Genomic DNA, 25,635 nt, shown 5'->3' on the forward strand with positions numbered 1-25,635 from the left:
AAGTCTGTGCACAGAATTTAGCAAGGGCCTCGCACCTTCTGATGCATCAGGTAGGTGCACAATAGCATAGCCTAACCCTCTGTACTTTGGTCTATATTGATGCGGGACATAGACAGCCAGCTGATGACCAATCCATTAGTGCAATGGATGGCTGGAAGCATTTGTCTTTGCCTTTGCAATACCACAGAAGCAATGCATGGTCAATGTACAGCAATGACACACCTGTGTGAACAGCCAGGAGACCCCCCCCCCCATGTTATGTTACATAGTTACATAGTTAGTACGGTCGAAAAAAGACATATGTCCATCAAGTTCAACCAGGGAATTAAGGGGTAGGGGTGTGGCGCGATATTGGGGAAGGGATGAGATTTTATATTTCTTCATAAGCATTAATCTTATTTTGTCAATTAGGAACATTCAGCACCCACCCGCTATCAAGGCAGCTGCCTATCATGTCATGCCCTACCTGCACAGGTGTGCTGGCTACTCAAATGATCCAATTAAGGAGGCCATTTAGTCAGCAGCAGCAGAAGTCCTGTGCCTGGACGCTCCAACAGCGGCCAGACACAAGCAGAAGCAGAAGCAGCAGAAGCAGCAGCAGCACCACCTTTTGTTTTTTGGCTGCAGAAGCAGCAGCAGCAAGGCCCACAGGGCTGGCTAGCTGGCTAGCCAGCAAGCAGGTAGCAATGAAAGTAGGAATCTTTCTTTTTAACCCTGTAAGGGGGTGGTGCACTGTACCCGAAGATACTGCCATATCGGGTCAATGCATAGGGCGACGGAAGCAAGCTTCGAAATCAGCCCCCGTTCTCAAAAATCCATTTAATATATGGTCCCCAGATAGGGGACGTATCAGATATTAAACTGATAAGAACAGATACTACACTTGATCTTAGCCAAAAGGCCGAGAAGCGATAACCGTGAAAGGGGCGGGCCCAACAAGGTCCCCTTCATGGGCACTATCACTGCTTGCTGTCAGGGAGGCTGCCAGACAATTTTCCATGCACACTCTGGGCTGGGGGGCAGTCAACCACCAGTACACACAGCAGAACCTTAACCCATACCATTATTGCTAAGCAGCAAGACAGGGGCCCATTGCACTCCCACGGGGCCTTTTTAAATGCAATCCATAACCCGGATTTGCCAGGAACCCTTCTTACTCCTCCTACTTGCATGTGACACTGGGCTTAGGATCTGCATAGGAAACACACACACAAGCACACACCTACCTTTGTTGCCTGCAGATGCCTCCTTGGCTGTCCCCAAACGGTATCAAACCAACACCCACGGGAAGCTGTAAGCATAGAGGACATGCCTGCACCCCATTGGACTTACCTGTGTGGGTTAAATCCGGGTTATTTGACAACCTATGGCGGTGATGGTTCTGCTCAGGCAGAGCAGTGCTGATGCTCCTCATAAAGCTGTCGCTGCTGTGAAGGTTCTAGGTGACATCACAAATCCCTATGGTTACATACACAACAAAGCTGGGTTGTTGTTGTTTACACTCTGCAAGGCCTGTGGAAGTGAGTGACATCATAGCACTGTAGTTCTGAGGGTTCTAGATGGATGCAACAATCTCCTGTTGCTTCTATGAAGGCCGTAATAGATTACATCACCAAACAGCTCCATAGTCACATACACAGCAAAGGAGAGATGTTGTTTACACCTAGTGATGTCAGTGGTATTGAGTGACATCATAGCACAGTGCTAAGGCTCCTGGGCCTGGACACAGCAGCGGCTGCAATATCTCAACGGAGAATACGTTTATATATATGTGTGTGTGTGCGCGTATATATATATATATATATATATATATATATATATATATATATTTCTCCGCCGAAATCACTTTTAAACCCATTTCCACCTTTTTTTCCCTTCTCTTCCTCTTACTTTTTTTTCACGTTTTTTTACGTTTTTCTCCTTTTCGCCTCTTTTCTGGGCGTATTATTCTTCTTTTTCTTCTTTTTTTTCGTCTAATGCATACCCCATCAGTGCAGCAATGCTTATTCAATACCGCCAGCAGATGGAGACACTGGGGGATAATTTTCTAAGGATTTATACTGATTTTTCCTGTCTGAATTTGTCGCACAGAAAGTTGCAGGCCAAATATGTGCGACATTTCTGCGACTTTAGCTTCTAGAGCATTTTTACAACATTATACATAGGTGCTGAATACATAAAAAGCGACTGTTCAGCGACAGACAAGTCGCATCGGCTGAAAGTAGGCCAGAATGTCAGTCCATGTTGGAGCAGGTTTAGATACAGTCTAAAGCATAGATCTCAAAGTCTGTGCACAGAATTTAGCAAGGGCCTCGCACCTTCTGATGCATCAGGTAGGTGCACAATAGCATAGCCTAACCCTCTGTACTTTGGTCTATATTGATGCGGGACATAGACAGCCAGCTGATGACCAATCCATTAGTGCAATGGATGGCTGGAAGCATTTGTCTTTGCCTTTGCAATACCACAGAAGCAATGCATGGTCAATGTACAGCAATGACACACCTGTGTGAACAGCCAGGAGACCCCCCCCCCATGTTATGTTACATAGTTACATAGTTAGTACGGTCGAAAAAAGACATATGTCCATCAAGTTCAACCAGGGAATTAAGGGGTAGGGGTGTGGCGCGATATTGGGGAAGGGATGAGATTTTATATTTCTTCATAAGCATTAATCTTATTTTGTCAATTAGGAACATTCAGCACCCACCCGCTATCAAGGCAGCTGCCTATCATGTCATGCCCTACCTGCACAGGTGTGCTGGCTACTCAAATGATCCAATTAAGGAGGCCATTTAGTCAGCAGCAGCAGAAGTCCTGTGCCTGGACGCTCCAACAGCGGCCAGACACAAGCAGAAGCAGAAGCAGCAGAAGCAGCAGCAGCACCACCTTTTGTTTTTTTGGCTGCAGAAGCAGCAGCAGCAAGGCCCACAGGGCTGGCTAGCTGGCTAGCCAGCAAGCAGGTAGCAATGAAAGTAGGAATCTTTCTTTTTAACCCTGTAAGGGGGTGGTGCACTGTACCCGAAGATACTGCCATATCGGGTCAATGCATAGGGCGACGGAAGCAAGCTTCGAAATCAGCCCCCGTTCTCAAAAATCCATTTAACATATGGTCCCCAGATAGGGGACGTATCAGATATTAAACTGATAAGAACAGATACTACACTTGATCTTAGCCAAAAGGCCGAGAAGCGATAACCGTGAAAGGGGCGGGCCCAACAAGGTCCCCTTCATGGGCACTATCACTGCTTGCTGTCAGGGAGGCTGCCAGACAATTTTCCATGCACACTCTGGGCTGGGGGGCAGTCAACCACCAGTACACACAGCAGAACCTAAACCCATACCATTATTGCTAAGCAGCAAGACAGGGGCCCATTGCACTCCCACGGGGCCTTTTTAAATGCAATCCATAACCCGGATTTGCCAGGAACCCTTCTTACTCCTCCTACTTGCATGTGACACTGGGCTTAGGATCTGCATAGGAAACACACACACAAGCACACACCTACCTTTGTTGCCTGCAGATGCCTCCTTGGCTGTCCCCAAACGGTATCAAACCAACACCCACGGGAAGCTGTAAGCATAGAGGACATGCCTGCACCCCATTGGACTTACCTGTGTGGGTTAAATCCGGGTTATTTGACAACCTATGGCGGTGATGGTTCTGCTCAGGCAGAGCAGTGCTGATGCTCCTCATAAAGCTGTCGCTGCTGTGAAGGTTCTAGGTGACATCACAAATCCCTATGGTTACATACACAACAAAGCTGGGTTGTTGTTGTTTACACTCTGCAAGGCCTGTGGAAGTGAGTGACATCATAGCACTGTAGTTCTGAGGGTTCTAGATGGATGCAACAATCTCCTGTTGCTTCTATGAAGGCCGTAATAGACGACATCACCAAACAGCTCCATAGTCACATACACAGCAAAGGAGAGATGTTGTTTACACCTAGTGATGTCAGTGGTATTGAGTGACATCATAGCACAGTGCTAAGGCTCCTGGGCCTGGACACAGCAGCGGCTGCAATATCTCAACGGAGAATACGTTTATATATATGTGTGTGTGTGCGCGTATATATATATATATATATATATATATATATATATATATATATATATTTCTCCGCCGAAATCACTTTTAAACCCATTTCCACCTTTTTTTCCCTTCTCTTCCTCTTACTTTTTTTTCACGTTTTTTTACGTTTTTCTCCTTTTCGCCTCTTTTCTGGGCGTATTATTCTTCTTTTTCTTCTTTTTTTTCGTCTAATGCATACCCCATCAGTGCAGCAATGCTTATTCAATACCGCCAGCAGATGGAGACACTGGGGGATAATTTTCTAAGGATTTATACTGATTTTTCCTGTCTGAATTTGTCGCACAGAAAGTTGCAGGCCAAATATGTGCGACATTTCTGCGACTTTAGCTTCTAGAGCATTTTTACAACATTATACATAGGTGCTGAATACATAAAAAGCGACTGTTCAGCGACAGACAAGTCGCATCGGCTGAAAGTAGGCCAGAATGTCAGTCCATGTTGGAGCAGGTTTAGATACAGTCTAAAGCATAGATCTCAAAGTCTGTGCACAGAATTTAGCAAGGGCCTCGCACCTTCTGATGCATCAGGTAGGTGCACAATAGCATAGCCTAACCCTCTGTACTTTGGTCTATATTGATGCGGGACATAGACAGCCAGCTGATGACCAATCCATTAGTGCAATGGATGGCTGGAAGCATTTGTCTTTGCCTTTGCAATACCACAGAAGCAATGCATGGTCAATGTACAGCAATGACACACCTGTGTGAACAGCCAGGAGACCCCCCCCCCCATGTTATGTTACATAGTTACATAGTTAGTACGGTCGAAAAAAGACATATGTCCATCAAGTTCAACCAGGGAATTAAGGGGTAGGGGTGTGGCGCGATATTGGGGAAGGGATGAGATTTTATATTTCTTCATAAGCATCAATCTTATTTTGTCAATTAGGAACATTCAGCACCCACCCGCTATCAAGGCAGCTGCCTATCATGTCATGCCCTACCTGCACAGGTGTGCTGGCTACTCAAATGATCCAATTAAGGAGGCCATTTAGTCAGCAGCAGCAGAAGTCCTGTGCCTGGACGCTCCAACAGCGGCCAGACACAAGCAGAAGCAGCAGAAGCAGCAGCAGCACCACCTTTTGTTTTTTGGCTGCAGAAGCAGCAGCAGCAAGGCCCACAGGGCTGGCTAGCTGGCTAGCCAGCAAGCAGGTAGCAATGAAAGTAGGAATCTTTCTTTTTAACCCTGTAAGGGGGTGGTGCACTGTACCCGAAGATACTGCCATATCGGGTCAATGCATAGGGCGACGGAAGCAAGCTTCGAAATCAGCCCCCGTTCTCAAAAATCCATTTAATATATGGTCCCCAGATAGGGGACGTATCAGATATTAAACTGATAAGAACAGATACTACACTTGATCTTAGCCAAAAGGCCGAGAAGCGATAACCGTGAAAGGGGCGGGCCCAACAAGGTCCCCTTCATGGGCACTATCACTGCTTGCTGTCAGGGAGGCTGCCAGACAATTTTCCATGCACACTCTGGGCTGGGGGGCAGTCAACCACCAGTACACACAGCAGAACCTAAACCCATACCATTATTGCTAAGCAGCAAGACAGGGGCCCATTGCACTCCCACGGGGCCTTTTTAAATGCAATCCATAACCCGGATTTGCCAGGAACCCTTCTTACTCCTCCTACTTGCATGTGACACTGGGCTTAGGATCTGCATAGGAAACACACACACAAGCACACACCTACCTTTGTTGCCTGCAGATGCCTCCTTGGCTGTCCCCAAACGGTATCAAACCAACACCCACGGGAAGCTGTAAGCATAGAGGACATGCCTGCACCCCATTGGACTTACCTGTGTGGGTTAAATCCGGGTTATTTGACAACCTATGGCGGTGATGGTTCTGCTCAGGCAGAGCAGTGCTGATGCTCCTCATAAAGCTGTCGCTGCTGTGAAGGTTCTAGGTGACATCACAAATCCCTATGGTTACATACACAACAAAGCTGGGTTGTTGTTGTTTACACTCTGCAAGGCCTGTGGAAGTGAGTGACATCATAGCACTGTAGTTCTGAGGGTTCTAGATGGATGCAACAATCTCCTGTTGCTTCTATGAAGGCCGTAATAGACGACATCACCAAACAGCTCCATAGTCACATACACAGCAAAGGAGAGATGTTGTTTACACCTAGTGATGTCAGTGGTATTGAGTGACATCATAGCACAGTGCTAAGGCTCCTGGGCCTGGACACAGCAGCGGCTGCAATATCTCAACGGAGAATACGTTTATATATATGTGTGTGTGTGCGCGTATATATATATATATATATATATATATATATATATATATATATATTTCTCCGCCGAAATCACTTTTAAACCCATTTCCACCTTTTTTTCCCTTCTCTTCCTCTTACTTTTTTTTCACGTTTTTTTACGTTTTTCTCCTTTTCGCCTCTTTTCTGGGCGTATTCTTCTTCTTTTTCTTCTTTTTTTTCGTCTAATGCATACCCCATCAGTGCAGCAATGCTTATTCAATACCGCCAGCAGATGGAGACACTGGGGGATAATTTTCTAAGGATTTATACTGATTTTTCCTGTCTGAATTTGTCGCACAGAAAGTTGCAGGCCAAATATGTGCGACATTTCTGCGACTTTAGCTTCTAGAGCATTTTTACAACATTATACATAGGTGCTGAATACATAAAAAGCGACTGTTCAGCGACAGACAAGTCGCATCGGCTGAAAGTAGGCCAGAATGTCAGTCCATGTTGGAGCAGGTTTAGATACAGTCTAAAGCATAGATCTCAAAGTCTGTGCACAGAATTTAGCAAGGGCCTTGCACCTTCTGATGCATCAGGTAGGTGCACAATAGCATAGCCTAACCCTCTGTACTTTGGTCTATATTGATGCGGGACATAGACAGCCAGCTGATGACCAATCCATTAGTGCAATGGATGGCTGGAAGCATTTGTCTTTGCCTTTGCAATACCACAGAAGCAATGCATGGTCAATGTACAGCAATGACACACCTGTGTGAACAGCCAGGAGACCCCCCCCCCCATGTTATGTTACATAGTTACATAGTTAGTACGGTCGAAAAAAGACATATGTCCATCAAGTTCAACCAGGGAATTAAGGGGTAGGGGTGTGGCGCGATATTGGGGAAGGGATGAGATTTTATATTTCTTCATAAGCATTAATCTTATTTTGTCAATTAGGAACATTCAGCACCCACCCGCTATCAAGGCAGCTGCCTATCATGTCATGCCCTACCTGCACAGGTGTGCTGGCTACTCAAATGATCCAATTAAGGAGGCCATTTAGTCAGCAGCAGCAGAAGTCCTGTGCCTGGACGCTCCAACAGCGGCCAGACACAAGCAGAAGCAGCAGAAGCAGCAGCAGCACCACCTTTTGATTTTTGGCTGCAGAAGCAGCAGCAGCAAGGCCCACAGGGCTGGCTAGCTGGCTAGCCAGCAAGCAGGTAGCAATGAAAGTAGGAATCTTTCTTTTTAACCCTGTAAGGGGGTGGTGCACTGTACCCGAAGATACTGCCATATCGGGTCAATGCATAGGGCGACGGAAGCAAGCTTCGAAATCAGCCCCCGTTCTCAAAAATCCATTTAATATATGGTCCCCAGATAGGGGACGTATCAGATATTAAACTGATAAGAACAGATACTACACTTGATCTTAGCCAAAAGGCCGAGAAGCGATAACCGTGAAAGGGGCGGGCCCAACAAGGTCCCCTTCATGGGCACTATCACTGCTTGCTGTCAGGGAGGCTGCCAGACAATTTTCCATGCACACTCTGGGCTGGGGGGCAGTCAACCACCAGTACACACAGCAGAACCTAAACCCATACCATTATTGCTAAGCAGCAAGACAGGGGCCCATTGCACTCCCACGGGGCCTTTTTAAATGCAATCCATAACCCGGATTTGCCAGGAACCCTTCTTACTCCTCCTACTTGCATGTGACACTGGGCTTAGGATCTGCATAGGAAACACACACACAAGCACACACCTACCTTTGTTGCCTGCAGATGCCTCCTTGGCTGTCCCCAAACGGTATCAAACCAACACCCACGGGAAGCTGTAAGCATAGAGGACATGCCTGCACCCCATTGGACTTACCTGTGTGGGTTAAATCCGGGTTATTTGACAACCTATGGCGGTGATGGTTCTGCTCAGGCAGAGCAGTGCTGATGCTCCTCATAAAGCTGTCGCTGCTGTGAAGGTTCTAGGTGACATCACAAATCCCTATGGTTACATACACAACAAAGCTGGGTTGTTGTTGTTTACACTCTGCAAGGCCTGTGGAAGTGAGTGACATCATAGCACTGTAGTTCTGAGGGTTCTAGATGGATGCAACAATCTCCTGTTGCTTCTATGAAGGCCGTAATAGACGACATCACCAAACAGCTCCATAGTCACATACACAGCAAAGGAGAGATGTTGTTTACACCTAGTGATGTCAGTGGTATTGAGTGACATCATAGCACAGTGCTAAGGCTCCTGGGCCTGGACACAGCAGCGGCTGCAATATCTCAACGGAGAATACGTTTATATATATGTGTGTGTGTGCGCGTATATATATATATATATATATATATATATATATATATATATATTTCTCCGCCGAAATCACTTTTAAACCCATTTCCACCTTTTTTTCCCTTCTCTTCCTCTTACTTTTTTTTCACGTTTTTTTACGTTTTTCTCCTTTTCGCCTCTTTTCTGGGCGTATTATTCTTCTTTTTCTTCTTTTTTTTCGTCTAATGCATACCCCATCAGTGCAGCAATGCTTATTCAATACCGCCAGCAGATGGAGACACTGGGGGATAATTTTCTAAGGATTTATACTGATTTTTCCTGTCTGAATTTGTCGCACAGAAAGTTGCAGGCCAAATATGTGCGACATTTCTGCGACTTTAGCTTCTAGAGCATTTTTACAACATTATACATAGGTGCTGAATACATAAAAAGCGACTGTTCAGCGACAGACAAGTCGCATCGGCTGAAAGTAGGCCAGAATGTCAGTCCATGTTGGAGCAGGTTTAGATACAGTCTAAAGCATAGATCTCAAAGTCTGTGCACAGAATTTAGCAAGGGCCTCGCACCTTCTGATGCATCAGGTAGGTGCACAATAGCATAGCCTAACCCTCTGTACTTTGGTCTATATTGATGCGGGACATAGACAGCCAGCTGATGACCAATCCATTAGTGCAATGGATGGCTGGAAGCATTTGTCTTTGCCTTTGCAATACCACAGAAGCAATGCATGGTCAATGTACAGCAATGACACACCTGTGTGAACAGCCAGGAGACCCCCCCCCCATGTTATGTTACATAGTTACATAGTTAGTACGGTCGAAAAAAGACATATGTCCATCAAGTTCAACCAGGGAATTAAGGAGTAGGGGTGTGGCGCGATATTGGGGAAGGGATGAGATTTTATATTTCTTCATAAGCATTAATCTTATTTTGTCAATTAGGAACATTCAGCACCCACCCGCTATCAAGGCAGCTGCCTATCATGTCATGCCCTACCTGCACAGGTGTGCTGGCTACTCAAATGATCCAATTAAGGAGGCCATTTAGTCAGCAGCAGCAGAAGTCCTGTGCCTGGACGCTCCAACAGCGGCCAGACACAAGCAGAAGCAGAAGCAGCAGAAGCAGCAGCAGCACCACCTTTTGTTTTTTGGCTGCAGAAGCAGCAGCAGCAAGGCCCACAGGGCTGGCTAGCTGGCTAGCCAGCAAGCAGGTAGCAATGAAAGTAGGAATCTTTCTTTTTAACCCTGTAAGGGGGTGGTGCACTGTACCCGAAGATACTGCCATATCGGGTCAATGCATAGGGCGACGGAAGCAAGCTTCGAAATCAGCCCCCGTTCTCAAAAATCCATTTAATATATGGTCCCCAGATAGGGGACGTATCAGATATTAAACTGATAAGAACAGATACTACACTTGATCTTAGCCAAAAGGCCGAGAAGCGATAACCGTGAAAGGGGCGGGCCCAACAAGGTCCCCTTCATGGGCACTATCACTGCTTGCTGTCAGGGAGGCTGCCAGACAATTTTCCATGCACACTCTGGGCTGGGGGGCAGTCAACCACCAGTACACACAGCAGAACCTAAACCCATACCATTATTGCTAAGCAGCAAGACAGGGGCCCATTGCACTCCCACGGGGCCTTTTTAAATGCAATCCATAACCCGGATTTGCCAGGAACCCTTCTTACTCCTCCTACTTGCATGTGACACTGGGCTTAGGATCTGCATAGGAAACACACACACAAGCACACACCTACCTTTGTTGCCTGCAGATGCCTCCTTGGCTGTCCCCAAACGGTATCAAACCAACACCCACGGGAAGCTGTAAGCATAGAGGACATGCCTGCACCCCATTGGACTTACCTGTGTGGGTTAAATCCGGGTTATTTGACAACCTATGGCGGTGATGGTTCTGCTCAGGCAGAGCAGTGCTGATGCTCCTCATAAAGCTGTCGCTGCTGTGAAGGTTCTAGGTGACATCACAAATCCCTATGGTTACATACACAACAAAGCTGGGTTGTTGTTGTTTACACTCTGCAAGGCCTGTGGAAGTGAGTGACATCATAGCACTGTAGTTCTGAGGGTTCTAGATGGATGCAACAATCTCCTGTTGCTTCTATGAAGGCCGTAATAGACGACATCACCAAACAGCTCCATAGTCACATACACAGCAAAGGAGAGATGTTGTTTACACCTAGTGATGTCAGTGGTATTGAGTGACATCATAGCACAGTGCTAAGGCTCCTGGGCCTGGACACAGCAGCGGCTGCAATATCTCAACGGAGAATACGTTTATATATATGTGTGTGTGTGCGCGTATATATATATATATATATATATATATATATATATATATATTTCTCCGCCGAAATCACTTTTAAACCCATTTCCACCTTTTTTTCCCTTCTCTTCCTCTTACTTTTTTTTCACGTTTTTTTACGTTTTTCTCCTTTTCGCCTCTTTTCTGGGCGTATTATTCTTCTTTTTCTTCTTTTTTTTCGTCTAATGCATACCCCATCAGTGCAGCAATGCTTATTCAATACCGCCAGCAGATGGAGACACTGGGGGATAATTTTCTAAGGATTTATACTGATTTTTCCTGTCTGAATTTGTCGCACAGAAAGTTGCAGGCCAAATATGTGCGACATTTCTGCGACTTTAGCTTCTAGAGCATTTTTACAACATTATACATAGGTGCTGAATACATAAAAAGCGACTGTTCAGCGACAGACAAGTCGCATCGGCTGAAAGTAGGCCAGAATGTCAGTCCATGTTGGAGCAGGTTTAGATACAGTCTAAAGCATAGATCTCAAAGTCTGTGCACAGAATTTAGCAAGGGCCTCGCACCTTCTGATGCATCAGGTAGGTGCACAATAGCATAGCCTAACCCTCTGTACTTTGGTCTATATTGATGCGGGACATAGACAGCCAGCTGATGACCAATCCATTAGTGCAATGGATGGCTGGAAGCATTTGTCTTTGCCTTTGCAATACCACAGAAGCAATGCATGGTCAATGTACAGCAATGACACACCTGTGTGAACAGCCAGGAGACCCCCCCCCCATGTTATGTTACATAGTTACATAGTTAGTACGGTCGAAAAAAGACATATGTCCATCAAGTTCAACCAGGGAATTAAGGGGTAGGGGTGTGGCGCGATATTGGGGAAGGGATGAGATTTTATATTTCTTCATAAGCATTAATCTTATTTTGTCAATTAGGAACATTCAGCACCCACCCGCTATCAAGGCAGCTGCCTATCATGTCATGCCCTACCTGCACAGGTGTGCTGGCTACTCAAATGATCCAATTAAGGAGGCCATTTAGTCAGCAGCAGCAGAAGTCCTGTGCCTGGACGCTCCAACAGCGGCCAGACACAAGCAGAAGCAGAAGCAGCAGCAGCACCACCTTTTGTTTTTTGGCTGCAGAAGCAGCAGCAGCAAGGCCCACAGGGCTGGCTAGCTGGCTAGCCAGCAAGCAGGTAGCAATGAAAGTAGGAATCTTTCTTTTTAACCCTGTAAGGGGGTGGTGCACTGTACCCGAAGATACTGCCATATCGGGTCAATGCATAGGGCGACGGAAGCAAGCTTCGAAATCAGCCCCCGTTCTCAAAAATCCATTTAATATATGGTCCCCAGATAGGGGACGTATCAGATATTAAACTGATAAGAACAGATACTACACTTGATCTTAGCCAAAAGGCCGAGAAGCGATAACCGTGAAAGGGGCGGGCCCAACAAGGTCCCCTTCATGGGCACTATCACTGCTTGCTGTCAGGGAGGCTGCCAGACAATTTTCCATGCACACTCTGGGCTGGGGGGCAGTCAACCACCAGTACACACAGCAGAACCTAAACCCATACCATTATTGCTAAGCAGCAAGACAGGGGCCCATTGCACTCCCACGGGGCCTTTTTAAATGCAATCCATAACCCGGATTTGCCAGGAACCCTTCTTACTCCTCCTACTTGCATGTGACACTGGGCTTAGGATCTGCATAGGAAACACACACACAAGCACACACCTACCTTTGTTGCCTGCAGATGCCTCCTTGGCTGTCCCCAAACGGTATCAAACCAACACCCACGGGAAGCTGTAAGCATAGAGGACATGCCTGCACCCCATTGGACTTACCTGTGTGGGTTAAATCCGGGTTATTTGACAACCTATGGCGGTGATGGTTCTGCTCAGGCAGAGCAGTGCTGATGCTCCTCATAAAGCTGTCGCTGCTGTGAAGGTTCTAGGTGACATCACAAATCCCTATGGTTACATACACAACAAAGCTGGGTTGTTGTTGTTTACACTCTGCAAGGCCTGTGGAAGTGAGTGACATCATAGCACTGTAGTTCTGAGGGTTCTAGATGGATGCAACAATCTCCTGTTGCTTCTATGAAGGCCGTAATAGACGACATCACCAAACAGCTCCATAGTCACATACACAGCAAAGGAGAGATGTTGTTTACACCTAGTGATGTCAGTGGTATTGAGTGACATCATAGCACAGTGCTAAGGCTCCTGGGCCTGGACACAGCAGCGGCTGCAATATCTCAACGGAGAATACGTTTATATATATGTGTGTGTGTGCGCGTATATATATATATATATATATATATATATATATATATATATATATTTCTCCGCCGAAATCACTTTTAAACCCATTTCCACCTTTTTTTCCCTTCTCTTCCTCTTACTTTTTTTTCACGTTTTTTTACGTTTTTCTCCTTTTCGCCTCTTTTCTGGGCGTATTATTCTTCTTTTTCTTCTTTTTTTTCGTCTAATGCATACCCCATCAGTGCAGCAATGCTTATTCAATACCGCCAGCAGATGGAGACACTGGGGGATAATTTTCTAAGGATTTATACTGATTTTTCCTGTCTGAATTTGTCGCACAGAAAGTTGCAGGCCAAATATGTGCGACATTTCTGCGACTTTAGCTTCTAGAGCATTTTTACAACATTATACATAGGTGCTGAATACATAAAAAGCGACTGTTCAGCGACAGACAAGTCGCATCGGCTGAAAGTAGGCCAGAATGTCAGTCCATGTTGGAGCAGGTTTAGATACAGTCTAAAGCATAGATCTCAAAGTCTGTGCACAGAATTTAGCAAGGGCCTCGCACCTTCTGATGCATCAGGTAGGTGCACAATAGCATAGCCTAACCCTCTGTACTTTGGTCTATATTGATGCGGGACATAGACAGCCAGCTGATGACCAATCCATTAGTGCAATGGATGGCTGGAAGCATTTGTCTTTGCCTTTGCAATACCACAGAAGCAATGCATGGTCAATGTACAGCAATGACACACCTGTGTGAACAGCCAGGAGACCCCCCCCCCATGTTATGTTACATAGTTACATAGTTAGTACGGTCGAAAAAAGACATATGTCCATCAAGTTCAACCAGGGAATTAAGGGGTAGGGGTGTGGCGCGATATTGGGGAAGGGATGAGATTTTATATTTCTTCATAAGCATTAATCTTATTTTGTCAATTAGGAACATTCAGCACCCACCCGCTATCAAGGCAGCTGCCTATCATGTCATGCCCTACCTGCACAGGTGTGCTGGCTACTCAAATGATCCAATTAAGGAGGCCATTTAGTCAGCAGCAGCAGAAGTCCTGTGCCTGGACGCTCCAACAGCGGCCAGACACAAGCAGAAGCAGAAGCAGCAGAAGCAGCAGCAGCACCACCTTTTGTTTTTTGGCTGCAGAAGCAGCAGCAGCAAGGCCCACAGGGCTGGCTAGCTGGCTAGCCAGCAAGCAGGTAGCAATGAAAGTAGGAATCTTTCTTTTTAACCCTGTAAGGGGGTGGTGCACTGTACCCGAAGATACTGCCATATCGGGTCAATGCATAGGGCGACGGAAGCAAGCTTCGAAATCAGCCCCCGTTCTCAAAAATCCATTTAATATATGGTCCCCAGATAGGGGACGTATCAGATATTAAACTGATAAGAACAGATACTACACTTGATCTTAGCCAAAAGGCCGAGAAGCGATAACCGTGAAAGGGGCGGGCCCAACAAGGTCCCCTTCATGGGCACTATCACTGCTTGCTGTCAGGGAGGCTGCCAGACAATTTTCCATGCACACTCTGGGCTGGGGGGCAGTCAACCACCAGTACACACAGCAGAACCTAAACCCATACCATTATTGCTAAGCAGCAAGACAGGGGCCCATTGCACTCCCACGGGGCCTTTTTAAATGCAATCCATAACCCGGATTTGCCAGGAACCCTTCTTACTCCTCCTACTTGCATGTGACACTGGGCTTAGGATCTGCATAGGAAACACACACACAAGCACACACCTACCTTTGTTGCCTGCAGATGCCTCCTTGGCTGTCCCCAAACGGTATCAAACCAACACCCACGGGAAGCTGTAAGCATAGAGGACATGCCTGCACCCCATTGGACTTACCTGTGTGGGTTAAATCCGGGTTATTTGACAACCTATGGCGGTGATGGTTCTGCTCAGGCAGAGCAGTGCTGATGCTCCTCATAAAGCTGTCGCTGCTGTGAAGGTTCTAGGTGACATCACAAATCCCTATGGTTACATACACAACAAAGCTGGGTTGTTGTTGTTTACACTCTGCAAGGCCTGTGGAAGTGAGTGACATCATAGCACTGTAGTTCTGAGGGTTCTAGATGGATGCAACAATCTCCTGTTGCTTCTATGAAGGCCGTAATAGACGACATCACCAAACAGCTCCATAGTCACATACACAGCAAAGGAGAGATGTTGTTTACACCTAGTGATGTCAGTGGTATTGAGTGACATCATAGCACAGTGCTAAGGCTCCTGGGCCTGGACACAGCAGCGGCTGCAATATCTCAACGGAGAATACGTTTATATATATGTGTGTGTGTGCGCGTATATATATATATATATATATATATATATATATATATATTTCTCCGCCGAAATCACTTTTAAACCCATTTCCACCTTTTTTTCCCTTCTCTTCCTCTTACTTTTTTTTCACGTTTTTTTACGTTTTTCTCCTTTTCGCCTCTTTTCTGGGCGTATTATTCTTCTTTTTCTTCTTTTTTTTCGTCTAATGCATACCCCATCAGTGCAGCAATGCTTATTCAATACCGCCAGCAGATGGAGACACTGGGGGATAATTTTCTAAGGATTTATACTGATTTTTCCTGTCTGAATTTGTCGCACAGAAAGTTGCAGGCCAAATATGTGCGACATTTCTGCGACTTTAGCTTCTAGAGCATTTTTACAACATTATACATAGGTGCTGAATACATAAAAAGCGACTGTTCAGCGACAGACAAGTCGCATCGGCTGAAAGTAGGCCAGAATGTCAGTCCATGTTGGAGCAGGTTTAGATACAGTCTAAAGCATAGATCTCAAAGTCTGTGCACAGAATTTAGCAAGGGCCTCGCACCTTCTGATGCATCAGGTAGGTGCACAATAGCATAGCCTAACCCTCTGTACTTTGGTCTATATTGATGCGGGACATAGACAGCCAGCTGATGACCAATCCATTAGTGCAATGGATGGCTGGAAGCATTTGTCTTTGCCTTTGCAATACCACAGAAGCAATGCATGGTCAATGTACAGCAATGACACACCTGTGTGAACAGCCAGGAGACCCCCCCCCCATGTTATGTTACATAGTTACATAGTTAGTACGGTCGAAAAAAGACATATGTCCATCAAGTTCAACCAGGGAATTAAGGGGTAGGGGTGTGGCGCGATATTGGGGAAGGGATGAGATTTTATATTTCTTCATAAGCATTAATCTTATTTTGTCAATTAGGAACATTCAGCACCCACCCGCTATCAAGGCAGCTGCCTATCATGTCATGCCCTACCTGCACAGGTGTGCTGGCTACTCAAATGATCCAATTAAGGAGGCCATTTAGTCAGCAGCAGCAGAAGTCCTGTGCCTGGACGCTCCAACAGCGGCCAGACACAAGCAGAAGCAGAAGCAGCAGAAGCAGCAGCAGCACCACCTTTTGTTTTTTGGCTGCAGAAGCAGCAGCAGCAAGGCCCACAGGGCTGGCTAGCTGGCTAGCCAGCAAGCAGGTAGCAATGAAAGTAGGAATCTTTCTTTTTAACCCTGTAAGGGGGTGGTGCACTGTACCCGAAGATACTGCCATATCGGGTCAATGCATAGGGCGACGGAAGCAAGCTTCGAAATCAGCCCCCGTTCTCAAAAATCCATTTAATATATGGTCCCCAGATAGGGGACGTATCAGATATTAAACTGATAAGAACAGATAAGGTTTCAACAAAATTTTATTGAATAAATAAGAAACCATACAGAATTTAAAATGCAAAATAATAAAAGGTTCACAAAAGTTTTAAAATACAAATAATAAAACCAGTTATAAAAGGAGAAAAAATAAAAATGGCAGGATAAAACATTATACAAATGTCATAAAAACTGATTATATTGTTATTTCGTTCCATAGAGGCAGACACCACATGGATGCTGCCTCGCTGGCCCCCAACTGTTTCTTGTCTCTTAGGTAATAGATGTACATCTCACTCAGGGCCAGCTTTATACAGTTTTTAACATCAATAAAATCATGTTTAAAAAGTAAGATGTTCCTAACTTTCCAGATGGCATTTTTAAAACAATTAATAATCATCCAGCAGATCATCTGCTGTTTAAAATTGGGGCAGTTAAAAAGACCGTAAAAGACACATTCGTGATTAAAATCTTTTAGGCCGCAGGCCCACTTCAAAAGTGGGCCTACCTTCCTCCAAAGCTCCCGTGCAAAAGGGCAGTTCCAAAATATGTGCAGCACCGTTTCGTCCACTCCGCAGCCATCTCTCGGGCACTTGGCTCTCGCCACCAGTCCTCGCCTGTGCTGGAACTCACGAGTAGGGAGGCACTGGTGGACGATTGCCCAGGCAAGATCCCTGTGTACATTCGCCAGAAACTTCCCGTACACGTTCCGCCATACCTTTTTGGATCTTGCCTGTGTGAAATTGGACACTGCCAGGGTAACCTCACTCCGCCTGAGGACCTTTGATACCTTTCTCTGGTCCCCCAGTATGTCAGGCTCCAAATCTTGGAGACCTAGGAGCCTGACTGTCTTTTCCAACACCACATAATGTTTTGGGGGACACAGAAGCACCGGAGCGTTCAGAGGGATGCGCAACCATCTTTTAAAAACCATGCCCGCAGCGTACCTTAAAAAGCAGCTAAAAATGCCATCGGATTTAATAATTTTAAAACAGAAACAGAAATACTTTATGTAAAAGAAAGTAAAAAGGTTAGGAACATCTTTCCCGCCATTATCTTTACTTTTGTACATAAAATCACGCTTTAATTTCTCCATTTTTGAACCCCATAAAAAAGTAAAAACAATTCTAGTTACTTTTTTAATGTATAAAATAGATGGAGGAAATACCATGGCAATGTATAGCATAATAGGGAGTAAAACCATCTTTATTATTAAAATCTTCCCCTCCATGGTAAGGTTTCTAAGATTCCACATTAAAATCTTCTTCTCCATCTTAGCTATAGCTGAATCCCAGTTAGGGCTCCCATCATTGACCTGGTTAAAAACAATACCTAAAACTTTAATTTGATCCTGTTGCATTGTGACTCCTGGGGTGATGGATGAATCCCAGGAGCCAATATAAAAACAGTCACATTTATCTGTGTTTAGCTTAAAACCAGAGACCTCGCAGAAATAGCTGGTGTTCCTCAATGCCCCCCTCATGGATGGAGAGTCCGGGCACAGTATGGTGACATCATCCATGTACCCCAACACCTTTAGATGGGTCCCTCCTCCACCAGGTATCGGTACGCCTCTTACTACCCGGTCTTTTCTGAGGAGGGCCATCAGTGGTTCGATTGCGCAAATAAAAAGGAGTGGGGACAGGGGGCAGCCCTGTTTGACACCTGATAAAAGAGGAACACCGCTGGTTAAAAAGCCATTAACAGAGACTTGACTAAAACAGGATCGGTATAAAAGCATGATTCGGCTTAAAATCGTTTCAGGCACTGCCATCTTTTTAAGAACTAAAAACAGGTATTCATGGGAGACCCTATCAAAGGCTTTTTCAAAGTCTAAGGATAAAATTGCTACAGTTTGATTTCTATCCTTAAAATACCATAAAACATCTCTTAAAATATTTAGGGATTCAGCTATAGACCTTCCAGGTACCCCACAAACCTGATTTGGGTGAATTAATTTATGAATAAAAGGTTTAAAACGGACAGCTAATAACTTGGCTAAAACTTTATAATCGACATTTAAAAGTGTGATGGGGCGCCAATTTTTTAGCATATCCTTTTCACCCTTTTTAAAAAGTAATGATACAATCCCCCTCCTCCAGGAAGGGGGAAGTTCATTAACAATAAAAGTTTCTTTATACAATAAAACCATATCATCCTTTAAAATATCCCAAAAAGCTAAATAAAATTCGATGGGTAAACCATCTTCCCCAGGGGCCTTCCCACTAGAAAAACTTTTAAAAACAAATAAAAGTTCATCTAAGTTAAGATCACGGGATAAAACCTCCTGGTCTAAAACATCTAGCTTAAAATCAAGGGAATTAAGAACATGTTCTAAAAAGGATGGATTAAGATCTTTCTTATTAAAAAGAAGCTGGTAGAAGTTAAAAACTGCATCTAACATGCCTTTTGGAGTGGATTCACCCTCAAGGTTTTGGATGATATCCCTCCTATTCATCACTTTTTTAAAAAAGAAACGGGAACATTTCTCGCCCTCCTCCAGGTGCTGCACATGTGAGTTAAAAATGATTTGTTTCCCTTTCTTTTCTATGGCATGTTTTATTTCAGTTTTAAGGTTTAAAATATCATTTTCTACATCCATACCAGCTTCTTTCAATTTAAAAAGTACATTTAAACGCATGTTAAGAACATAAAACCACTGTTTTTCCATTTTTGCCTTCTTCTTACCTGCTTTGATAAAAAAAAATCTGATTTTAGATTTGGTGCCCTCCCACCAGTGCAGCATAGGCTCGTGGGGTTTTCTTTGTGATTGCCAGCACTGGTAGGTCCGCACAAACTCCTCTTTTATCTCAGGGTCCTCTAGGAGTGTGGTGTTTAATCTCCAGAGGCCCCTTTTTGCTTTTTGCTCCCCCTCTAGCTCCAGGACCACCAAGAGGAGCTTATGATCAGAGAAGATATTCTGCTCGAGCGTGCATTTCAGGGGTTTAAAAGCTCTAGAGGAAAAAATAAAATCGATTCTGGAGCTCACTCTTCCATTGGACCATGTGGCGCCCGGGTCCTCCGGCAAGAGATCCTTCCAGCAATCTTTCAAGTTAAAATCATCAATAAAATTTTTAAGCAGGTAAGAAGTGCGGTCTTTACGATTAATATCCCCACCCTGCCGGTGTTCCCCATCACGTATGCAGTTAAAATCACCTCCCACCAGCAGGGGGGAAGACCCAACACAAAACAGTGGTAAAATTTCAAATAGTTCTGCCCGCTCCTGTTTATCAGGAGGGGCATACACATTTAAAACACGAATTAAAAGTCCATTAAAATATAGATGAATTAAAAGAGCTCTGCCAGGCACAATCTCAGTTACTGTATGAATAGAAAAGGACTGGCCTCGGCAGAGCAGCCCAACACCCACAGAACGACAGTCATTTGCACCGGACCATATGGATGGGCCCAGCTTCCAGTCTTCTTTTAAGTCTTTATAGTCCATTTTACTAGGGATTCCACATTCTTGTAGCAGGCAAAGGTCAAAGTCACATGTCTCTAGATAAGAAAATAAAGCAGCCCTGCGATCAGGGCTCTTTAAGGACCTCACATTGAGTGAGGCAATTTTTACAGGGATAGGCATAGTTTATGGAGAGTCCGTGCTTGGAGAATCAAAGTCAATAATAAGCTGCGTACCGTCATCCCCCGCCTGCGGGGTCATCAGCTCCTTAATGTTCTGAGGGTCGGAGCTTGAGATCGATGATGCCCCGACCCTGAGCTCGCTCTCGTCCGAACTACGGCACGCCGCTTTCCTTTGAATGTCTTCCTCTTCTTCTTCTCTTTGTCTTTTAAATGTCATACTGCTGTCCATATCCTCTGTGTTGCTCTCACTCGATGTAATCTCTGGCCCCCGGCTGATGGATCTGCGTCTTCTTTCATCTTTTGACGACTGGAACTGCTGCACAGGGGCCTGTGAGGCCTCTTTTCCGGAACCTTTGCCGCTACCTTGGGAAGTTTTCATCGCTTGTTCCCCAGCAAGCGTTGCTGAGGACTGTTGCTCCAACTTCCCCATCGATCGACGATGGCCAGTTTTACCCACCGGGTCCACTGCTGGCGGGGCAGCAAACCCTGGTTTGGCGCCACTTGTCTTCTTGGTCCTGTCCTGTATAGGCGGAGTAACAGGACCGGGCTCAGACCTGGCCACCTGGCTCCCCTTCCGGCGGGCTTTCACCGGGGCCTCTTCGTCCGGAGCAGGGCGACCCTGGGCCAAGCCAGTACCTGGCTTATGCTGCAATTTTGGGTCCACCTCTGCCCCCACCGAGGCCCGTCGGCTGCCACCCGCCACAGGTGAGCCCCCTTCAGAAGTTTCGGCGGGCTCTTGAGCCAGGTAGGAAGTCGATCGACGTCTTTCAATTTCCCGGGCAGTAAACTCGATCACCCGCCCGGGCTTCGTGGAATCCCCATGGCCTCCCCCTAGCACTACCACCGGTGGGCCCCCCGATGGAGCACCAGAGGTCTTGGGCCTGGACCCATCAGTACCTGCCTTCTGGGGTTTGGGCATCTTAAAAAAGGACGTCTTTTGTCCTGTCCCCTCTTTGGGTGGGCCCAGCCTTGACCCACCCATCGTAGTTTTTGCTTTATGGGGACAGGAATTAAAATCATGATTTTCCTCTCCGCAGAGGTTACACCTTATCGTATGGCTACATCTTGAGGCTATGTGACCTTCTTGGCCACACCTATTGCAGCGAATCACACGCTCCGCGCCGCAGGTCTCCTGGGTGTGGCCAAACCTCAAGCAATTTCGGCAATACATAGGCATTTGAGGATAGAACGGGAAGCCCCGAACTCTCCCGATGGCAAAATTTGGGGGCGGATGGCAAAGACCCCCAATACCACCGGGATCCTTACGGAGCTTGACCCAGAACTTCCTCTTGCCGTTCCAGAACCGCACGGAGTTCAATATTTTGTTTGCGAATCGCACCTCTTCGCAGTATCGCCGAAGAAAAGTGGCTATATCCTCCGTGGTCACATGAGGGCTGTGCATAGCCACCACCAACGGTATATGTTCCTCACCATAGAGGAACTGGAACGAAAGACCGTCGAGTCGATCGTCCCTCTGGTCCGCACCAGACAAGGTTGCATAGATGTTATCGCAACACGCCGTGGCCGTGAAGGTGACGGTATACAGGCCACGGCTTTCCTGGTCATTTAGACACAGGATGTCCTCCCTATTGAGGCGGAAGTAGTCAAGAAGAATCACCTCCGCAATGAAGCGGAGGTTCTTCAACTGACGATGGCTCTCCGACACCTCTATGCGGATGGTATTTCGCATCGACATTTCCCCAGAGGGGAAAGCCCAGGAGAACGGCATCTTCCACACCCAGGGACTAAGCCCCTTCCCCAATAGCAGCAGGGGCTCGGAATCCCGCTATAAAAGCGGAACCCTTACCCAAGGCAGAGGTCGGGGGTACCCTAGGTGCTTCCGAAGCTACAGGTAACGCTCAACGTACCGAAAAATGCCTTCTGAGACACAAGGTCCCAGAGACAGGGGGATCGCAACCCGTTGTCTGTGGACTAAGCCCGCTCCCCAATAGCAGCAAGGGGGTGAAGTCCCTCCGTAAGGAGAGACAATCCCCCAAGGCCGAGAAGCGGGGTACCACAGACACCTTCCGACCAGACCAAATGCAGATACTACACTTGATCTTAGCCAAAAGGCCGAGAAGCGATAACCGTGAAAGGGGCGGGCCCAACAAGGTCCCCTTCATGGGCACTATCACTGCTTGCTGTCAGGGAGGCTGCCAGACAATTTTCCATGCACACTCTGGGCTGGGGGGCAGTCAACCACCAGTACACACAGCAGAACCTAAACCCATACCATTATTGCTAAGCAGCAAGACAGGGGCCCATTGCACTCCCACGGGGCCTTTTTAAATGCAATCCATAACCCGGATTTGCCAGGAACCCTTCTTACTCCTCCTACTTGCATGTGACACTGGGCTTAGGATCTGCATAGGAAACACACACACAAGCACACACCTACCTTTGTTGCCTGCAGATGCCTCCTTGGCTGTCCCCAAACGGTATCAAACCAACACCCACGGGAAGCTGTAAGCATAGAGGACATGCCTGCACCCCATTGGACTTACCTGTGTGGGTTAAATCCGGGTTATTTGACAACCTATGGCGGTGATGGTTCTGCTCAGGCAGAGCAGTGCTGATGCTCCTCATAAAGCTGTCGCTGCTGTGAAGGTTCTAGGTGACATCACAAATCCCTATGGTTACATACACAACAAAGCTGGGTTGTTGTTGTTTACACTCTGCAAGGCCTGTGGAAGTGAGTGACATCATAGCACTGTAGTTCTGAGGGTTCTAGATGGATGCAACAATCTCCTGTTGCTTCTATGAAGGCCGTAATAGACGACATCACCAAACAGCTCCATAGTCACATACACAGCAAAGGAGAGATGTTGTTTACACCTAGTGATGTCAGTGGTATTGAGTGACATCATAGCACAGTGCTAAGCTCCTGGGCCTGGACACAGCAGCGGCTGCAATATCTCAACGGAGAATACGTTTATATATATGTGTGTGTGTGCGCGTATATATATATATATATATATATATATATATATATATATATTTCTCCGCCGAAATCACTTTTAAACCCATTTCCACCTTTTTTTCCCTTCTCTTCCTCTTACTTTTTTTTCACGTTTTTTTACGTTTTTCTCCTTTTCGCCTCTTTTCTGGGCGTATTATTCTTCTTTTTCTTCTTTTTTTTCGTCTAATGCATACCCCATCAGTGCAGCAATGCTTATTCAATACCGCCAGCAGATGGAGACACTGGGGGATAATTTTCTAAGGATTTATACTGATTTTTCCTGTCTGAATTTGTCGCACAGAAAGTTGCAGGCCAAATATGTGCGACATTTCTGCGACTTTAGCTTCTAGAGCATTTTTACAACATTATACATAGGTGCTGAATACATAAAAAGCGACTGTTCAGCGACAGACAAGTCGCATCGGCTGAAAGTAGGCCAGAATGTCAGTCCATGTTGGAGCAGGTTTAGATACAGTCTAAAGCATAGATCTCAAAGTCTGTGCACAGAATTTAGCAAGGGCCTCGCACCTTCTGATGCATCAGGTAGGTGCACAATAGCATAGCCTAACCCTCTGTACTTTGGTCTATATTGATGCGGGACATAGACAGCCAGCTGATGACCAATCCATTAGTGCAATGGATGGCTGGAAGCATTTGTCTTTGCCTTTGCAATACCACAGAAGCAATGCATGGTCAATGTACAGCAATGACACACCTGTGTGAACAGCCAGGAGACCCCCCCCCCATGTTATGTTACATAGTTACATAGTTAGTACGGTCGAAAAAAGACATATGTCCATCAAGTTCAACCAGGGAATTAAGGGGTAGGGGTGTGGCGCGATATTGGGGAAGGGATGAGATTTTATATTTCTTCATAAGCATTAATCTTATTTTGTCAATTAGGAACATTCAGCACCCACCCGCTATCAAGGCAGCTGCCTATCATGTCATGCCCTACCTGCACAGGTGTGCTGGCTACTCAAATGATCCAATTAAGGAGGCCATTTAGTCAGCAGCAGCAGAAGTCCTGTGCCTGGACGCTCCAACAGCGGCCAGACACAAGCAGAAGCAGAAGCAGCAGCAGCACCACCTTTTGTTTTTTGGCTGCAGAAGCAGCAGCAGCAAGGCCCACAGGGCTGGCTAGCTGGCTAGCCAGCAAGCAGGTAGCAATGAAAGTAGGAATCTTTCTTTTTAACCCTGTAAGGGGGTGGTGCACTGTACCCGAAGATACTGCCATATCGGGTCAATGCATAGGGCGACGGAAGCAAGCTTCGAAATCAGCCCCCGTTCTCAAAAATCCATTTAATATATGGTCCCCAGATAGGGGACGTATCAGATATTAAACTGATAAGAACAGATACTACACTTGATCTTAGCCAAAAGGCCGAGAAGCGATAACCGTGAAAGGGGCGGGCCCAACAAGGTCCCCTTCATGGGCACTATCACTGCTTGCTGTCAGGGAGGCTGCCAGACAATTTTCCATGCACACTCTGGGCTGGGGGGCAGTCAACCACCAGTACACACAGCAGAACCTAAACCCATACCATTATTGCTAAGCAGCAAGACAGGGGCCCATTGCACTCCCACGGGGCCTTTTTAAATGCAATCCATAACCCGGATTTGCCAGGAACCCTTCTTACTCCTCCTACTTGCATGTGACACTGGGCTTAGGATCTGCATAGGAAACACACACACAAGCACACACCTACCTTTGTAGCCTGCAGATGCCTCCTTGGCTGTCCCCAAACGGTATCAAACCAACACCCACGGGAAGCTGTAAGCATAGAGGACATGCCTGCACCCCATTGGACTTACCTGTGTGGGTTAAATCCGGGTTATTTGACAACCTATGGCGGTGATGGTTCTGCTCAGGCAGAGCAGTGCTGATGCTCCTCATAAAGCTGTCGCTGCTGTGAAGGTTCTAGGTGACATCACAAATCCCTATGGTTACATACACAACAAAGCTGGGTTGTTGTTGTTTACACTCTGCAAGGCCTGTGGAAGTGAGTGACATCATAGCACTGTAGTTCTGAGGGTTCTAGATGGATGCAACAATCTCCTGTTGCTTCTATGAAGGCCGTAATAGACGACATCACCAAACAGCTCCATAGTCACATACACAGCAAAGGAGAGATGTTGTTTACACCTAGTGATGTCAGTGGTATTGAGTGACATCATAGCACAGTGCTAAGGCTCCTGGGCCTGGACACAGCAGCGGCTGCAATATCTCAACGGAGAATACGTTTATATATATGTGTGTGTGTGCGCGTATATATATATATATATA

At 46.1% G+C, this 25,635-nt stretch overlaps 9 non-coding genes and 1 pseudogene across 9 annotated transcripts; all 10 read right to left on the reverse strand.

The window, feature by feature from the left end:
- Positions 1-722: 722 nt before the first annotated feature.
- On the reverse strand, positions 723-913 carry LOC130339117 (U2 spliceosomal RNA). The gene has a single exon (XR_008879538.1). It is a non-coding gene; the product is annotated as a U2 spliceosomal RNA (small nuclear RNA).
- A 2,092-nt stretch (positions 914-3,005) lies between these two features.
- LOC130339056 (U2 spliceosomal RNA) lies at positions 3,006-3,196 on the reverse strand. The gene has a single exon (XR_008879496.1). It is a non-coding gene; the product is annotated as a U2 spliceosomal RNA (small nuclear RNA).
- Positions 3,197-5,286: 2,090 nt separating this feature from the next.
- LOC130339118 (U2 spliceosomal RNA) lies at positions 5,287-5,477 on the reverse strand. The gene has a single exon (XR_008879539.1). It is a non-coding gene; the product is annotated as a U2 spliceosomal RNA (small nuclear RNA).
- Positions 5,478-7,565: 2,088 nt separating this feature from the next.
- On the reverse strand, positions 7,566-7,756 carry LOC130339119 (U2 spliceosomal RNA). The gene has a single exon (XR_008879540.1). It is a non-coding gene; the product is annotated as a U2 spliceosomal RNA (small nuclear RNA).
- A 2,091-nt stretch (positions 7,757-9,847) lies between these two features.
- On the reverse strand, positions 9,848-10,038 carry LOC130339120 (U2 spliceosomal RNA). The gene has a single exon (XR_008879541.1). It is a non-coding gene; the product is annotated as a U2 spliceosomal RNA (small nuclear RNA).
- A 2,080-nt stretch (positions 10,039-12,118) lies between these two features.
- LOC130339121 (U2 spliceosomal RNA) lies at positions 12,119-12,309 on the reverse strand. The gene has a single exon (XR_008879542.1). It is a non-coding gene; the product is annotated as a U2 spliceosomal RNA (small nuclear RNA).
- A 2,093-nt stretch (positions 12,310-14,402) lies between these two features.
- LOC130339124 (U2 spliceosomal RNA) lies at positions 14,403-14,593 on the reverse strand. Its single transcript, XR_008879544.1, has one exon. It is a non-coding gene; the product is annotated as a U2 spliceosomal RNA (small nuclear RNA).
- Positions 14,594-16,680: 2,087 nt separating this feature from the next.
- Positions 16,681-16,866, reverse strand: LOC130339060 (U2 spliceosomal RNA). The gene has a single exon (XR_008879499.1). It is a non-coding gene; the product is annotated as a U2 spliceosomal RNA (small nuclear RNA).
- Positions 16,867-22,395: 5,529 nt separating this feature from the next.
- LOC130339073 (U2 spliceosomal RNA) lies at positions 22,396-22,474 on the reverse strand (annotated as a pseudogene).
- A 2,079-nt stretch (positions 22,475-24,553) lies between these two features.
- LOC130339125 (U2 spliceosomal RNA) lies at positions 24,554-24,744 on the reverse strand. Its single transcript, XR_008879545.1, has one exon. It is a non-coding gene; the product is annotated as a U2 spliceosomal RNA (small nuclear RNA).
- Positions 24,745-25,635: the final 891 nt, after the last annotated feature.

The sequence above is a fragment of the Hyla sarda genome, unplaced genomic scaffold (assembly GCF_029499605.1).
Source record: "Hyla sarda isolate aHylSar1 unplaced genomic scaffold, aHylSar1.hap1 scaffold_535, whole genome shotgun sequence".
In the NCBI taxonomy this organism is placed as follows: Eukaryota; Metazoa; Chordata; class Amphibia; order Anura; family Hylidae; genus Hyla; species Hyla sarda.